Source organism: Cornus florida, unplaced genomic scaffold (assembly GCF_030987335.1).
Source record: "Cornus florida cultivar Cherokee Brave unplaced genomic scaffold, ASM3098733v1 CherokeeBrave_3.0.0_Hap2_Chr08, whole genome shotgun sequence".
NCBI lineage: Eukaryota > Viridiplantae > Streptophyta > Magnoliopsida > Cornales > Cornaceae > Cornus > Cornus florida.
The window spans coordinates 23,449,136-23,458,596 of record NW_026775578.1 but is presented as its reverse complement, the minus strand read 5'-3'; the positions used below and the strand labels follow the sequence as shown (position 1 = coordinate 23,458,596).

The 9,461-nt window shown below is 34.9% G+C and overlaps 1 pseudogene; it reads right to left on the bottom strand.

Moving 5' to 3' along the window:
* Window positions 1-724: 724 nt before the first annotated feature.
* LOC132270824 (probable LRR receptor-like serine/threonine-protein kinase At3g47570) lies at window positions 725-5,411 on the bottom strand (annotated as a pseudogene).
* Window positions 5,412-9,461: the final 4,050 nt, after the last annotated feature.

Below are 9,461 nucleotides of genomic sequence, written 5' to 3'. Positions count from 1 at the left end.
GTGAACAGTACCCGAATAGTATCTATGAACAGTACCATATGTGTAAACAGTATCTATATACAATACACGAACCCAAGCTCTGATACCAGTTTGTTATGAAAAAATGATCAAATAGGAGTTTATAAGAACAAGAGAAAAATAAATGACAAGAAAATAAAAAGGCACACACACAAACGAGACAAGAATTTACGTGGTTCGGCTATGCCTACATCTACGGGGAGAAGACAGAACAATATTTCACTATGAAATAAAGCGATACATGGCAAAGTGGCTCACACCCAAAACCCAATTACACCCACACTCTGTCACCCACTAACTGATATTTCAAACTCACTCAATTGATTTGGGATGCTTCAACACCATGGTGGGCAATGCTATTTATAGCCAAAATGGGACACCAAAATGAGGCTACTTGGTGACCACTCAAAAGACTTGCTAGGCACACATTCTTGGAGGCCAAGAATAAAGCTTGATGAACAAATATACTTGGAGGCCAAGAAGATGATGTCATGGGTGATGCAAGTCTCAAATTGAGCCACATGTTCAACAGAAACAATTTTCGGAGGATTAATTGGTAAGTTGTTTTGGTTAAGTTTAGAAAAATTATTTCACTTTGTAAAAGATTTTTTATTTTGGGACTACCAAACACCGGTAAACATAAAAAATATTTTTTTAAAAATATTTTACGCACAAACAAATGGAGGTGTAATTTTGGTACAGCCAATTTAACTCTTCAATGCAGTCAGTCTATCATGAAGATGGTATCTAAGTATGAGTCAGCAACATCAACTCCAACTTGGGACACCAACAAAAAGATGAGACATTGAACTTTCCTAGTCTCTGCATTCCAGAAGTTATCTATACATTGAACATGTGTTGGCTATTATTTTTATTAATTCAGATACACTAACAAACTTGTAATGGTGTATCAATTCTCGTAGTAGTAGAATGGAAATGAAACAAGGAAGGTTGCACATTGGGGCTTAAAACATATACATGAAACAAAGAAAATGGAAATGATCTTCTTATGTGGTCAGAAGAATTATTTAACTTGCGAATCGAACGCCCTCCCCAGGAAGAATCATCATCGATCTCCTACGTGTATGATAAGTAGAGGATAATTAGCTCCCTGCACTATTAAGTGTCAGTTGGAACAACTGCTCAGTGAGCATACATATATGTACTACGTACATGCATCCATATGGACAACAGAAATATACACAGCGGGTCAGGTTTTAGTTTGATTAATATGAATTTGATTAAAAAATAACATTATAAATTCACTGCTCATGTCTGAATAAACTCAGATCAAGAGGCCAATGTAGCTTAATAAGCATGAAGTACATTAATTTAGCAATTGATAGCATTGAGGTCATATATTGAGATCCAAATATCACTGGATTTTAAACAATTATTTAAATGAAGATGCAAATATGACCAACAGATTCAAACCAAATTCTATGCAGAACATAAAATCTAAATCAATCTCTATGTGACATGCATATGGTCTTCAGCTACCGATCATTTTTTGTTTCATGTCAGCAAAACACACACACACACACACATATACGAGGAAGCTTATGAACCACATGACTTATTATTTATCTAGAAGAGGCTTACCTGGTATGAAGTTCTGGATAGAGAACTGAATCCATTAATTTTTTTTAAATCAATTATAAGACAATGATATTAATACCTGTTGCTTGGGGTGCAGTCATAGTTTTTCGTGCTCTATGTATTCCTGTCCCACGAAAAATATCCCTGACTGAATGTAAGTCAACTGCTACATCAGTAATGTTCATTCTTTCACTGGCCAATTCTGTAGAACAAGCTACCCCGATTTCAAATATTGAAACCAAGCAACCTCGAAATTTTTGGCTTCTTGTGCTTCTTTGATTATTGGTACCGGCTGGGCTTGCAAGCTCATCATTTGCATTTTCCTGGAGGAGTACGGGATCTGCAATCTCTTCGACTTTCTCAGGCAAAGCGGCCTTGACAAAGTCATGAAGGTTTAAACCGTCTCTAAACATGTCATCGGTGGGTCTCTTCCCGGTGAACATTTCCAGGAGGAGGATGCCGAAGCTATATACATCACCCCTTGTTGACACCTCACTTCCCAAACCATATTCTGTAATGCACATGACTATAATTATAAAGGATTTTAATACAAAACAATATAGAAGAAAGAACTCTTTAGTATACATTCTCTTAGTATGGAAAAATTGGGCAAATTAATTGTCAAGGAGATATTGCTTTTGAATTCCATAGAAAGGATTTATCTCATTCAAATGAAAACATGGAATTATGATTCTTACACGTACTAACAAACAACTAATCAAACACAAAACAAATTTCAGTTTAGCAGCCATCATAGGCCAAATGCAAATCCATTAATTCTTAACGAAATCCACAAAAGGACATTTTGAGAAGAATTATTTTAGGGTTTTATCCCCCAACAAGAACCATTATCAGTTTGCTCCATTTGTATTGGCATTTGAAACTACAGCTGAGGGTTTTATTGTTGTTCTTGATAGAGCTATGTTTTCTCTGCTTCATGTATTTAATTTGCAATTAAATCCATTACATATGAAATGCTCCAAAATAAATAAACAACATGGAAATAGAAAGAATAAGTAAAACAATTAAGAATTGTCGAAAAGTATGCGTACCTGGAGCAGTATAACCGACAGATCCCCTTACTCCAATCGAGCTTGTATGATTAGCAGCATCATAGGTGGTTGCAGCAAGGAATTTCGCCAACCCAAAGTCACCAACATGTGCAGTCATTTCATCATCTAAAAGAACATTGCTTGGCTTGAGATCACAATGTACTATTGGTGTTTGGCCTTGATGGTGAAGATAATCCACAGCACAAGCCATATCAATAGCAATATTCAATCTCTGAAGAAAGTTTAAATTCTTGAGCTCATAAATCCTCATGTGCGAAATCTTCACTTGGATTTGGGTGCAACCACTCCTCTAGACTACCTTTTCCCATGAACTCATAAACTAAGGCCTTGAAGTCATTACCTTGATGATCAATACTCGAACATGTGGTTATCACCTTCAGAAGATTCCGATGCCTAATGTTTCTCAGTGCCTCACACTCGGCTAAGAAACTCTTGGAAGCCCCATGGTGCGCAAGGTTAAGTACCTTAACGGCAATAATTGATTCATCGTGATCAAGGATTCCCTTATAAACGGACCCAAAACTACCCATACCAATCAAATTGGCAGCTGAGAACCCATCAGTAGCTTTAAGGAGACTTTGATAGGACACTCGTAAGAGTGAATTTGTTGATGAACCTGAAGAAGGCGTCTTTTTTGTCCTTCTAAAGCAGAAAAAATATAGAACAAAAAACAACGAAAATAGTCCAACAAGCCCGCAAGATATAGTGATTACTAATTTTAAGGAAACATTTGATCTCTTTTTTCTAGACCCTTTGGAGTGGCATATAGGTAGGTTTAGTTCAGGTATACCACCGCAGAGCTTTCTATTTCCTGTCACTGAAATTGCACTTGCATTTTTAAAGATGCCTTTTCTTGGTACCATGCCCTCCAAATCATTGAAAGATAGATCCAAATACTGCAAAACCACAAACCCCTCCAAATATTCCGGAATTTCCCCAGAGAAATTGTTATGAGATAGATCTAAACTGTAAATACCTCGCAAAAATCTCAAAGACGAAGGAATGGTCCCGTTGAAATTGTTTCCATGCAAAAATAAGATTTCCAATGCTACACAACTACCAAGAGAGATAGGAACCTCGCCGGATAACTCATTTCGGGAAACATCCAAGTAACCGAGATTTTTCAAATTTCCAACTTCCGCGGGAACAGAGCCAACCAAGTGGTTTCCGGAAAGGTCTAGACCTATTGATAATAATGAGAGACCAAAAATTTGTGGAGGTATTGTACCACTGAGGTTGTTTTGACCAAGATGCAATTCTATCAATTGTTGGCATTTCCCAAGACCAGCAGGGATGTTGCCACTGAGATTGTTTTCATTTGACCAAACATTGGTTAAAAAAGTTAAATTCTCGAAAGAGAGTGGGATATTTCCGGACAACTTGTTTTTTCCAAAAGCTAGTTGTTGTAGCTTTTGAAGTTTACCAATGTCATGGGGAATGTTGCCTGTAAATTGACTGGCTTCCATATGTAAGACCTCCAGGTTAACAAAATTCAATATACCTGTTGGAATGTCGCCAATTATATGATTGGTATCAAAAGACAATCTAATAAGCTTAGTTGAGAGATTGCCAATGGACTCGGGCAACTTCCCTCCAAAATTGTTGCCGCCCAGAATCAATACCTCCAAGCTGGTGGCATTGGTTAAAGAGGATAGAAAGCTCCAGTCATCGGCTTCCCCACTTCCAAGCTTATTGGAGTAAACTATAAACAGCTGAAGTTTGCGCAGCTTTTTGAGAGTAGGAACTTTTCCTGTGAGCTTGTTTTCACCAGCCACAAGGAATTCTAGATTTGTTGCATTTGAAATTGAAACTGGAATGGAACCGAAGAATTGGTTCATGGCGAAACCAAGGAATTGAAGGTTTGGGAGTGTGATGCCAAAGCTCGACGGAAGGCTCCCTTGAATTTGGTTGTTTGTGACATCAATAGTCAAGAGAGAAGAGTGATTAAAAAGTGAAGGAGGGATCTCACCAGAGAACCGATTCCCACCCATTCCCAAATCAGTAAGGTTTGACAATCTGCATAGAGCATCCGGAATGCTCCCTACTAAATTATTTATGGTTACATAAAATTCCCGAAGGGATGATAAATTCCCTAAAGTAGGAGGGATACCTCCCACTAGATTGTTAATATGAGCATAAATTACTTCAAGTTTAGACATGGAGCCAAGCTCCGCAGGAATTTTACCTACCAGACTGTTGCGAAATACAGAAAACAAAATAAGGGCAGAGCAACCAGAAATATTGGCTGGAATTTCACCTTCAATAGAATTATTGTTCAGCCCCAAGTGCTGTAGTCTTTTCAATCGACCAACTTCTGGAGGGATGACATGATTGAAGCTATTGATCTGGAGATATAGTTTCCTAAGAAAGCTCAAATTTCCTATGTATGGAGAAATAGATCCCACTAGGTTATGGGACTTCAAGTCCAACATGGTTACTCTCTGATGTCGGCGACCGCATGTAACACCATGCCACTTACAGAAGTGAACTGACTTGTTCCATGAGCTGAGCGCCTGGAGGGGATCCTTCGTTATTTTGGCCTTGAATGCGAGTAATGCAAGTGTGTCTGTTTCATTCCCTCCGAGTCTAGAAATAGCCATGGTGACAGGAAAGCCTGAATGCAGCAAGATTATGCAACATAAAATTATAACATAGATGGAAACATTGAGAACTGACCTTGACATGATTAACCCGAAGATCAGAAGCTCCATTTTAGTTAAGAAGTTGTGATTTCTGATATCATTTTACGCAAACCACACATTTATATATGGAGCTTCTGAACTTGGGCTTAATAATGTCAAGGTCAGTTCTCAATATGAATTGTGGTCAATGAAGTCAACTCTGATGGTAGAATTTTTCAAAATACAATGTAGCCAGATACCCAATGACAGATTACAATAATTCATTTTCTTCACTAGCATTGACACAACTACAACCACTATCAATTTTCAAAAATAAAACACTTAATGGCTCCTTCGGTCAAGAAAGCACTCTCTTGAAGTCTATGGTGATGACAAAAGGATGTCTAGATTCAGCTTAACCATTTACAAAATCAGCAAATGTAGAATCACTTGCGACAAATTGACTAATGGAACCATGGAAATTTTGAAGAGGAAAAACTGAAGTTCCCTGCAACAAATGAGAGCAATTGAAATACAGAAAAGGGCTAAACGAGTAATTGAAAAAACAGAAAGGGGTTTAAAAAAAATAAAAATCTACATTTTCCATATTTAATATTCTAGCACTTATTAGTCGGTTCTAACCTAACCCACTAATGCAATGACCAAGGCAGCAGTGGAAGAACTTTGTTGTCTTAACTTTTTTAATGATTTTGTTTCTTTCGGGCAAATGATGGAAAAATTGAGAACTGACCTTGACATGATTAAGCCCAAGTTCAGAAGCTCCATTTTAGTTAAGAAGTTGTGATTTCTGATATCATTTTAAGCAAACCACACATTTATATATATGAAGTGTGGTCAATGAAGTCAACTCTGATGGTATATTTTTTCAAAAGTATACAATGTAGCCAGACACCCAATCACAATTCCAAAGCCTGCTCAAGTTGTTGTATGTCTGGTTATGAGATGGTTTTACAGGAGTGCTGCTAAAAGTCTTCCTTAGGACTCGACTTACATGGCAATATTTGGAACAAAAATTTCTGTTAATTTTTAAAGCCTTGCGAGCATTTAACTCATATAACCCTGTAGATTCTAAAAATTCCTTAATGCTTAATGTAGAAGTAAATAAGGACCTCATGTTAATTGACCATAAATGAAGTGATAAAAATACTAAAATACCCTTCTTACAAATATAAAAAAAAAAAATCAATTAATGTAAAATTACTATTATATCCTTTATTTTTGAGATTTATATACAAACGAGAATGGCATTTTGGGAATAAAAAAAAAATAATTTTGATATTTATTAAATTTAATCAGTCATGTGTTAGACACATGTTATTTTAACGGTAACAACCTAAAAGTCCTTTACAATATTTTTAAATTCTTGAGGATACCCAAAGTAAAAGAGTGCTTATATTTGAAAACTGAACTTGATCTAGTCATGCCAAAGTTCAGAAGCCCCATTTTACTTGAGTTCTTGTGATTTTTTTTTTTTTTTTTTTAATACCAGTTGGCAGTTTAGATAAGACTGCTTTTTTGGTGCATGGTTCAATCAGGCAATGCATACACATTTTATACCAAGTGCGGCCCATGAAGTCAACCAAGACTTGGTAATGTAGGAAAGATTTCTCGGGTACTTGCACGTGGTAATCCACAGACGAACAATCATGAAAACTCCTATTTTTTTTTATAATAGAAAAATAAAAAATTTGTTAGAAAAATTATGACTCTCCATTGATCGGAGTACCATGAAGTATCCTATACTTTCTCGACAGGGGCTTGGAGTAATTGATGGGCTAGAAAGGGGGTTGGCGTAATTGACGGGCTAAGATGGCGATTAAGCAAGAATGGCGATTAAGATGCCAACTGCCAAGAAGAAATGCACGGACATGGAGTAACCCATGAGCTATAAGACGATAAGTCTTGACGAGGTAGGACACAGAGAAATCATTAGGCTTAAATATTGTCCAAGTCTCTCTTAAATTAAGAATCTTGATTATATGTCATGGAAAACGCTAGCTTTCTCATATCATCGTAGATGAAGTCGAATCATCTCCGATACACATTTGGATCTAGTATTTTATTTTATTTTATTTATTTATGATAAAATTAAATCAAGATGCAATATCATACAATGCCATTACATTGAGGATGAATACATAAAATTAAGAATACAACATGGATGAAAAATTATAATTATCGAAAAAAAAAAAAAACAAGAATGAAAAATGTTACATTCTCAATTTAATGAAGTTGCAATATTGAAACTTCATGTAATATGTAACATGTTACATCTTCAAAGTAAATATTACATGGATGTCCCATGTATTTTGTTGCATCATTAATTTTTAATGGCGTTGTACCATCCATCCAATGCAACCGGAGAGAAATTTTATTGTAGATTTCATAATTATTTATTTGTTTTAGTTTGAGCACTCGTATACTTAACTTCTATTTCAAAAAAAAAAAATGAAAAAGAAAATACCACTTGGTCTAAGCTTCTCAGTATATATATATATTTTTTCGTGATATACATCATAAATAAAAATAAAAAATAAAACAAAATAAAAAAATTAATTAATGACTATTTTATATCATCTTACTCTAGGTTGGACTTGGATTCCCTCCTGTTGAGGAAGTCTTGTGGTCTTGTCATGTGCCTCAATACTATAACTCTTGAGGCACAACAACTCATCCTTTTTATAATTTTTTTTAAAAGAAAAAACTTACTATTATTATATTTATTCTCTTTCTCCTCTATCTCTCTTCATATCTCTCTTACTCTATTTTCTTCACCTCCCTCCACCCTCTAACAACGGCCATCGCATCTCTCCTCTCAACCCCCCTCTCCACTAACCACCATATTTATAAATATGTATACCTTGGTAAAATCTAAATTGAATAAGAACTAATATATCCATACAAATATACTCGTGAATCAATATATATATATATAATCACACATTGTTATTTTTTGTTAAAAATCTTTTAATTGTTTTCAATTAGTTTTTATTACGTTGCTTTATTTTGAGAGTTAATTAATATTTCAAAAATAAAATAGATTATTTTAAAAAATAGATAAATATTGCCTCAATTAATTTTAAGTGACGACCAACTAGGCAACCATGCCTCCAAAATTTTAAGGTACAGAATAGCCGTGAATAGCAACGAGGAATCACAAAATAGTTGAAGAATCTAAGAGTATTTTCTAGATATCATCGTCTTTGACTATTATAATAATCACTTATTGACTCACACTTCAAAAAGTGGAGTATAATTTCACTCTTTCTTTTTAATAGTTGTTGCCCATACACACATTTAAATTATGAACCTCTCTTTCAGAAAAGGATGATACTATGGATTGTTTCGTATGCATTTGGTTTTTTTGTGTTTTTATTTTTGTAGTTAGTGTAATAGTGAACAATTAAATTTTTTTTTTTTTGATAAGGTATGTTTTGTTTTATACGGTGTCAAAGCGTTTCGTAAATAATGGTTAAAAATCAAAACATTAATTTGGTATTTTTACATGTTTCATCAGTGGGTCTCTTCCCAGTGAACATTTCCAGGAAGAGGATGCCAAAGCTGTATACATCACCACTTGTTGACACCTCACTTTTCATACCATACTCTGTAATGCACATTACAATAATTGTACAATACAAAAATTATATGGAGGAAAAAAGCTTTTCTTTATACATTCTATTGGTAAAGAAAAATTTGACAAATTGATTTGTCAAAGGAAAATTGGACAAATTAATTGGTCAAGGACATATGCTTTTAACTTCCATAGAAAGGACCAACATGGAATTAGGATGCTTACAAGTACTAGCAAAATCAAACACAAAATAAATTTCATTTGACATAATAATGACTGCAGTTAGCTGCCATCATAGGCCAAAAGCAAATCCATGCTTGATTCTTAGGGTTCCTGGTTAGTATCTGCCAAATCAAGTCTGAATAAAAATTGGATTTAACAGCCAACACATCAGTTCGCTCCAATTTATATTGGCATTTGAAACTACACTTGAGGTTTTTATGGTATTCCTGAAAGATTTTCACCAATATCTCTAATTTTTTTTGTAAACACAAGATAAGAAGCTAAAAAATTCAAAGAAAATATACAAGATAAAGTGTCATTTTTGGGGTAGGA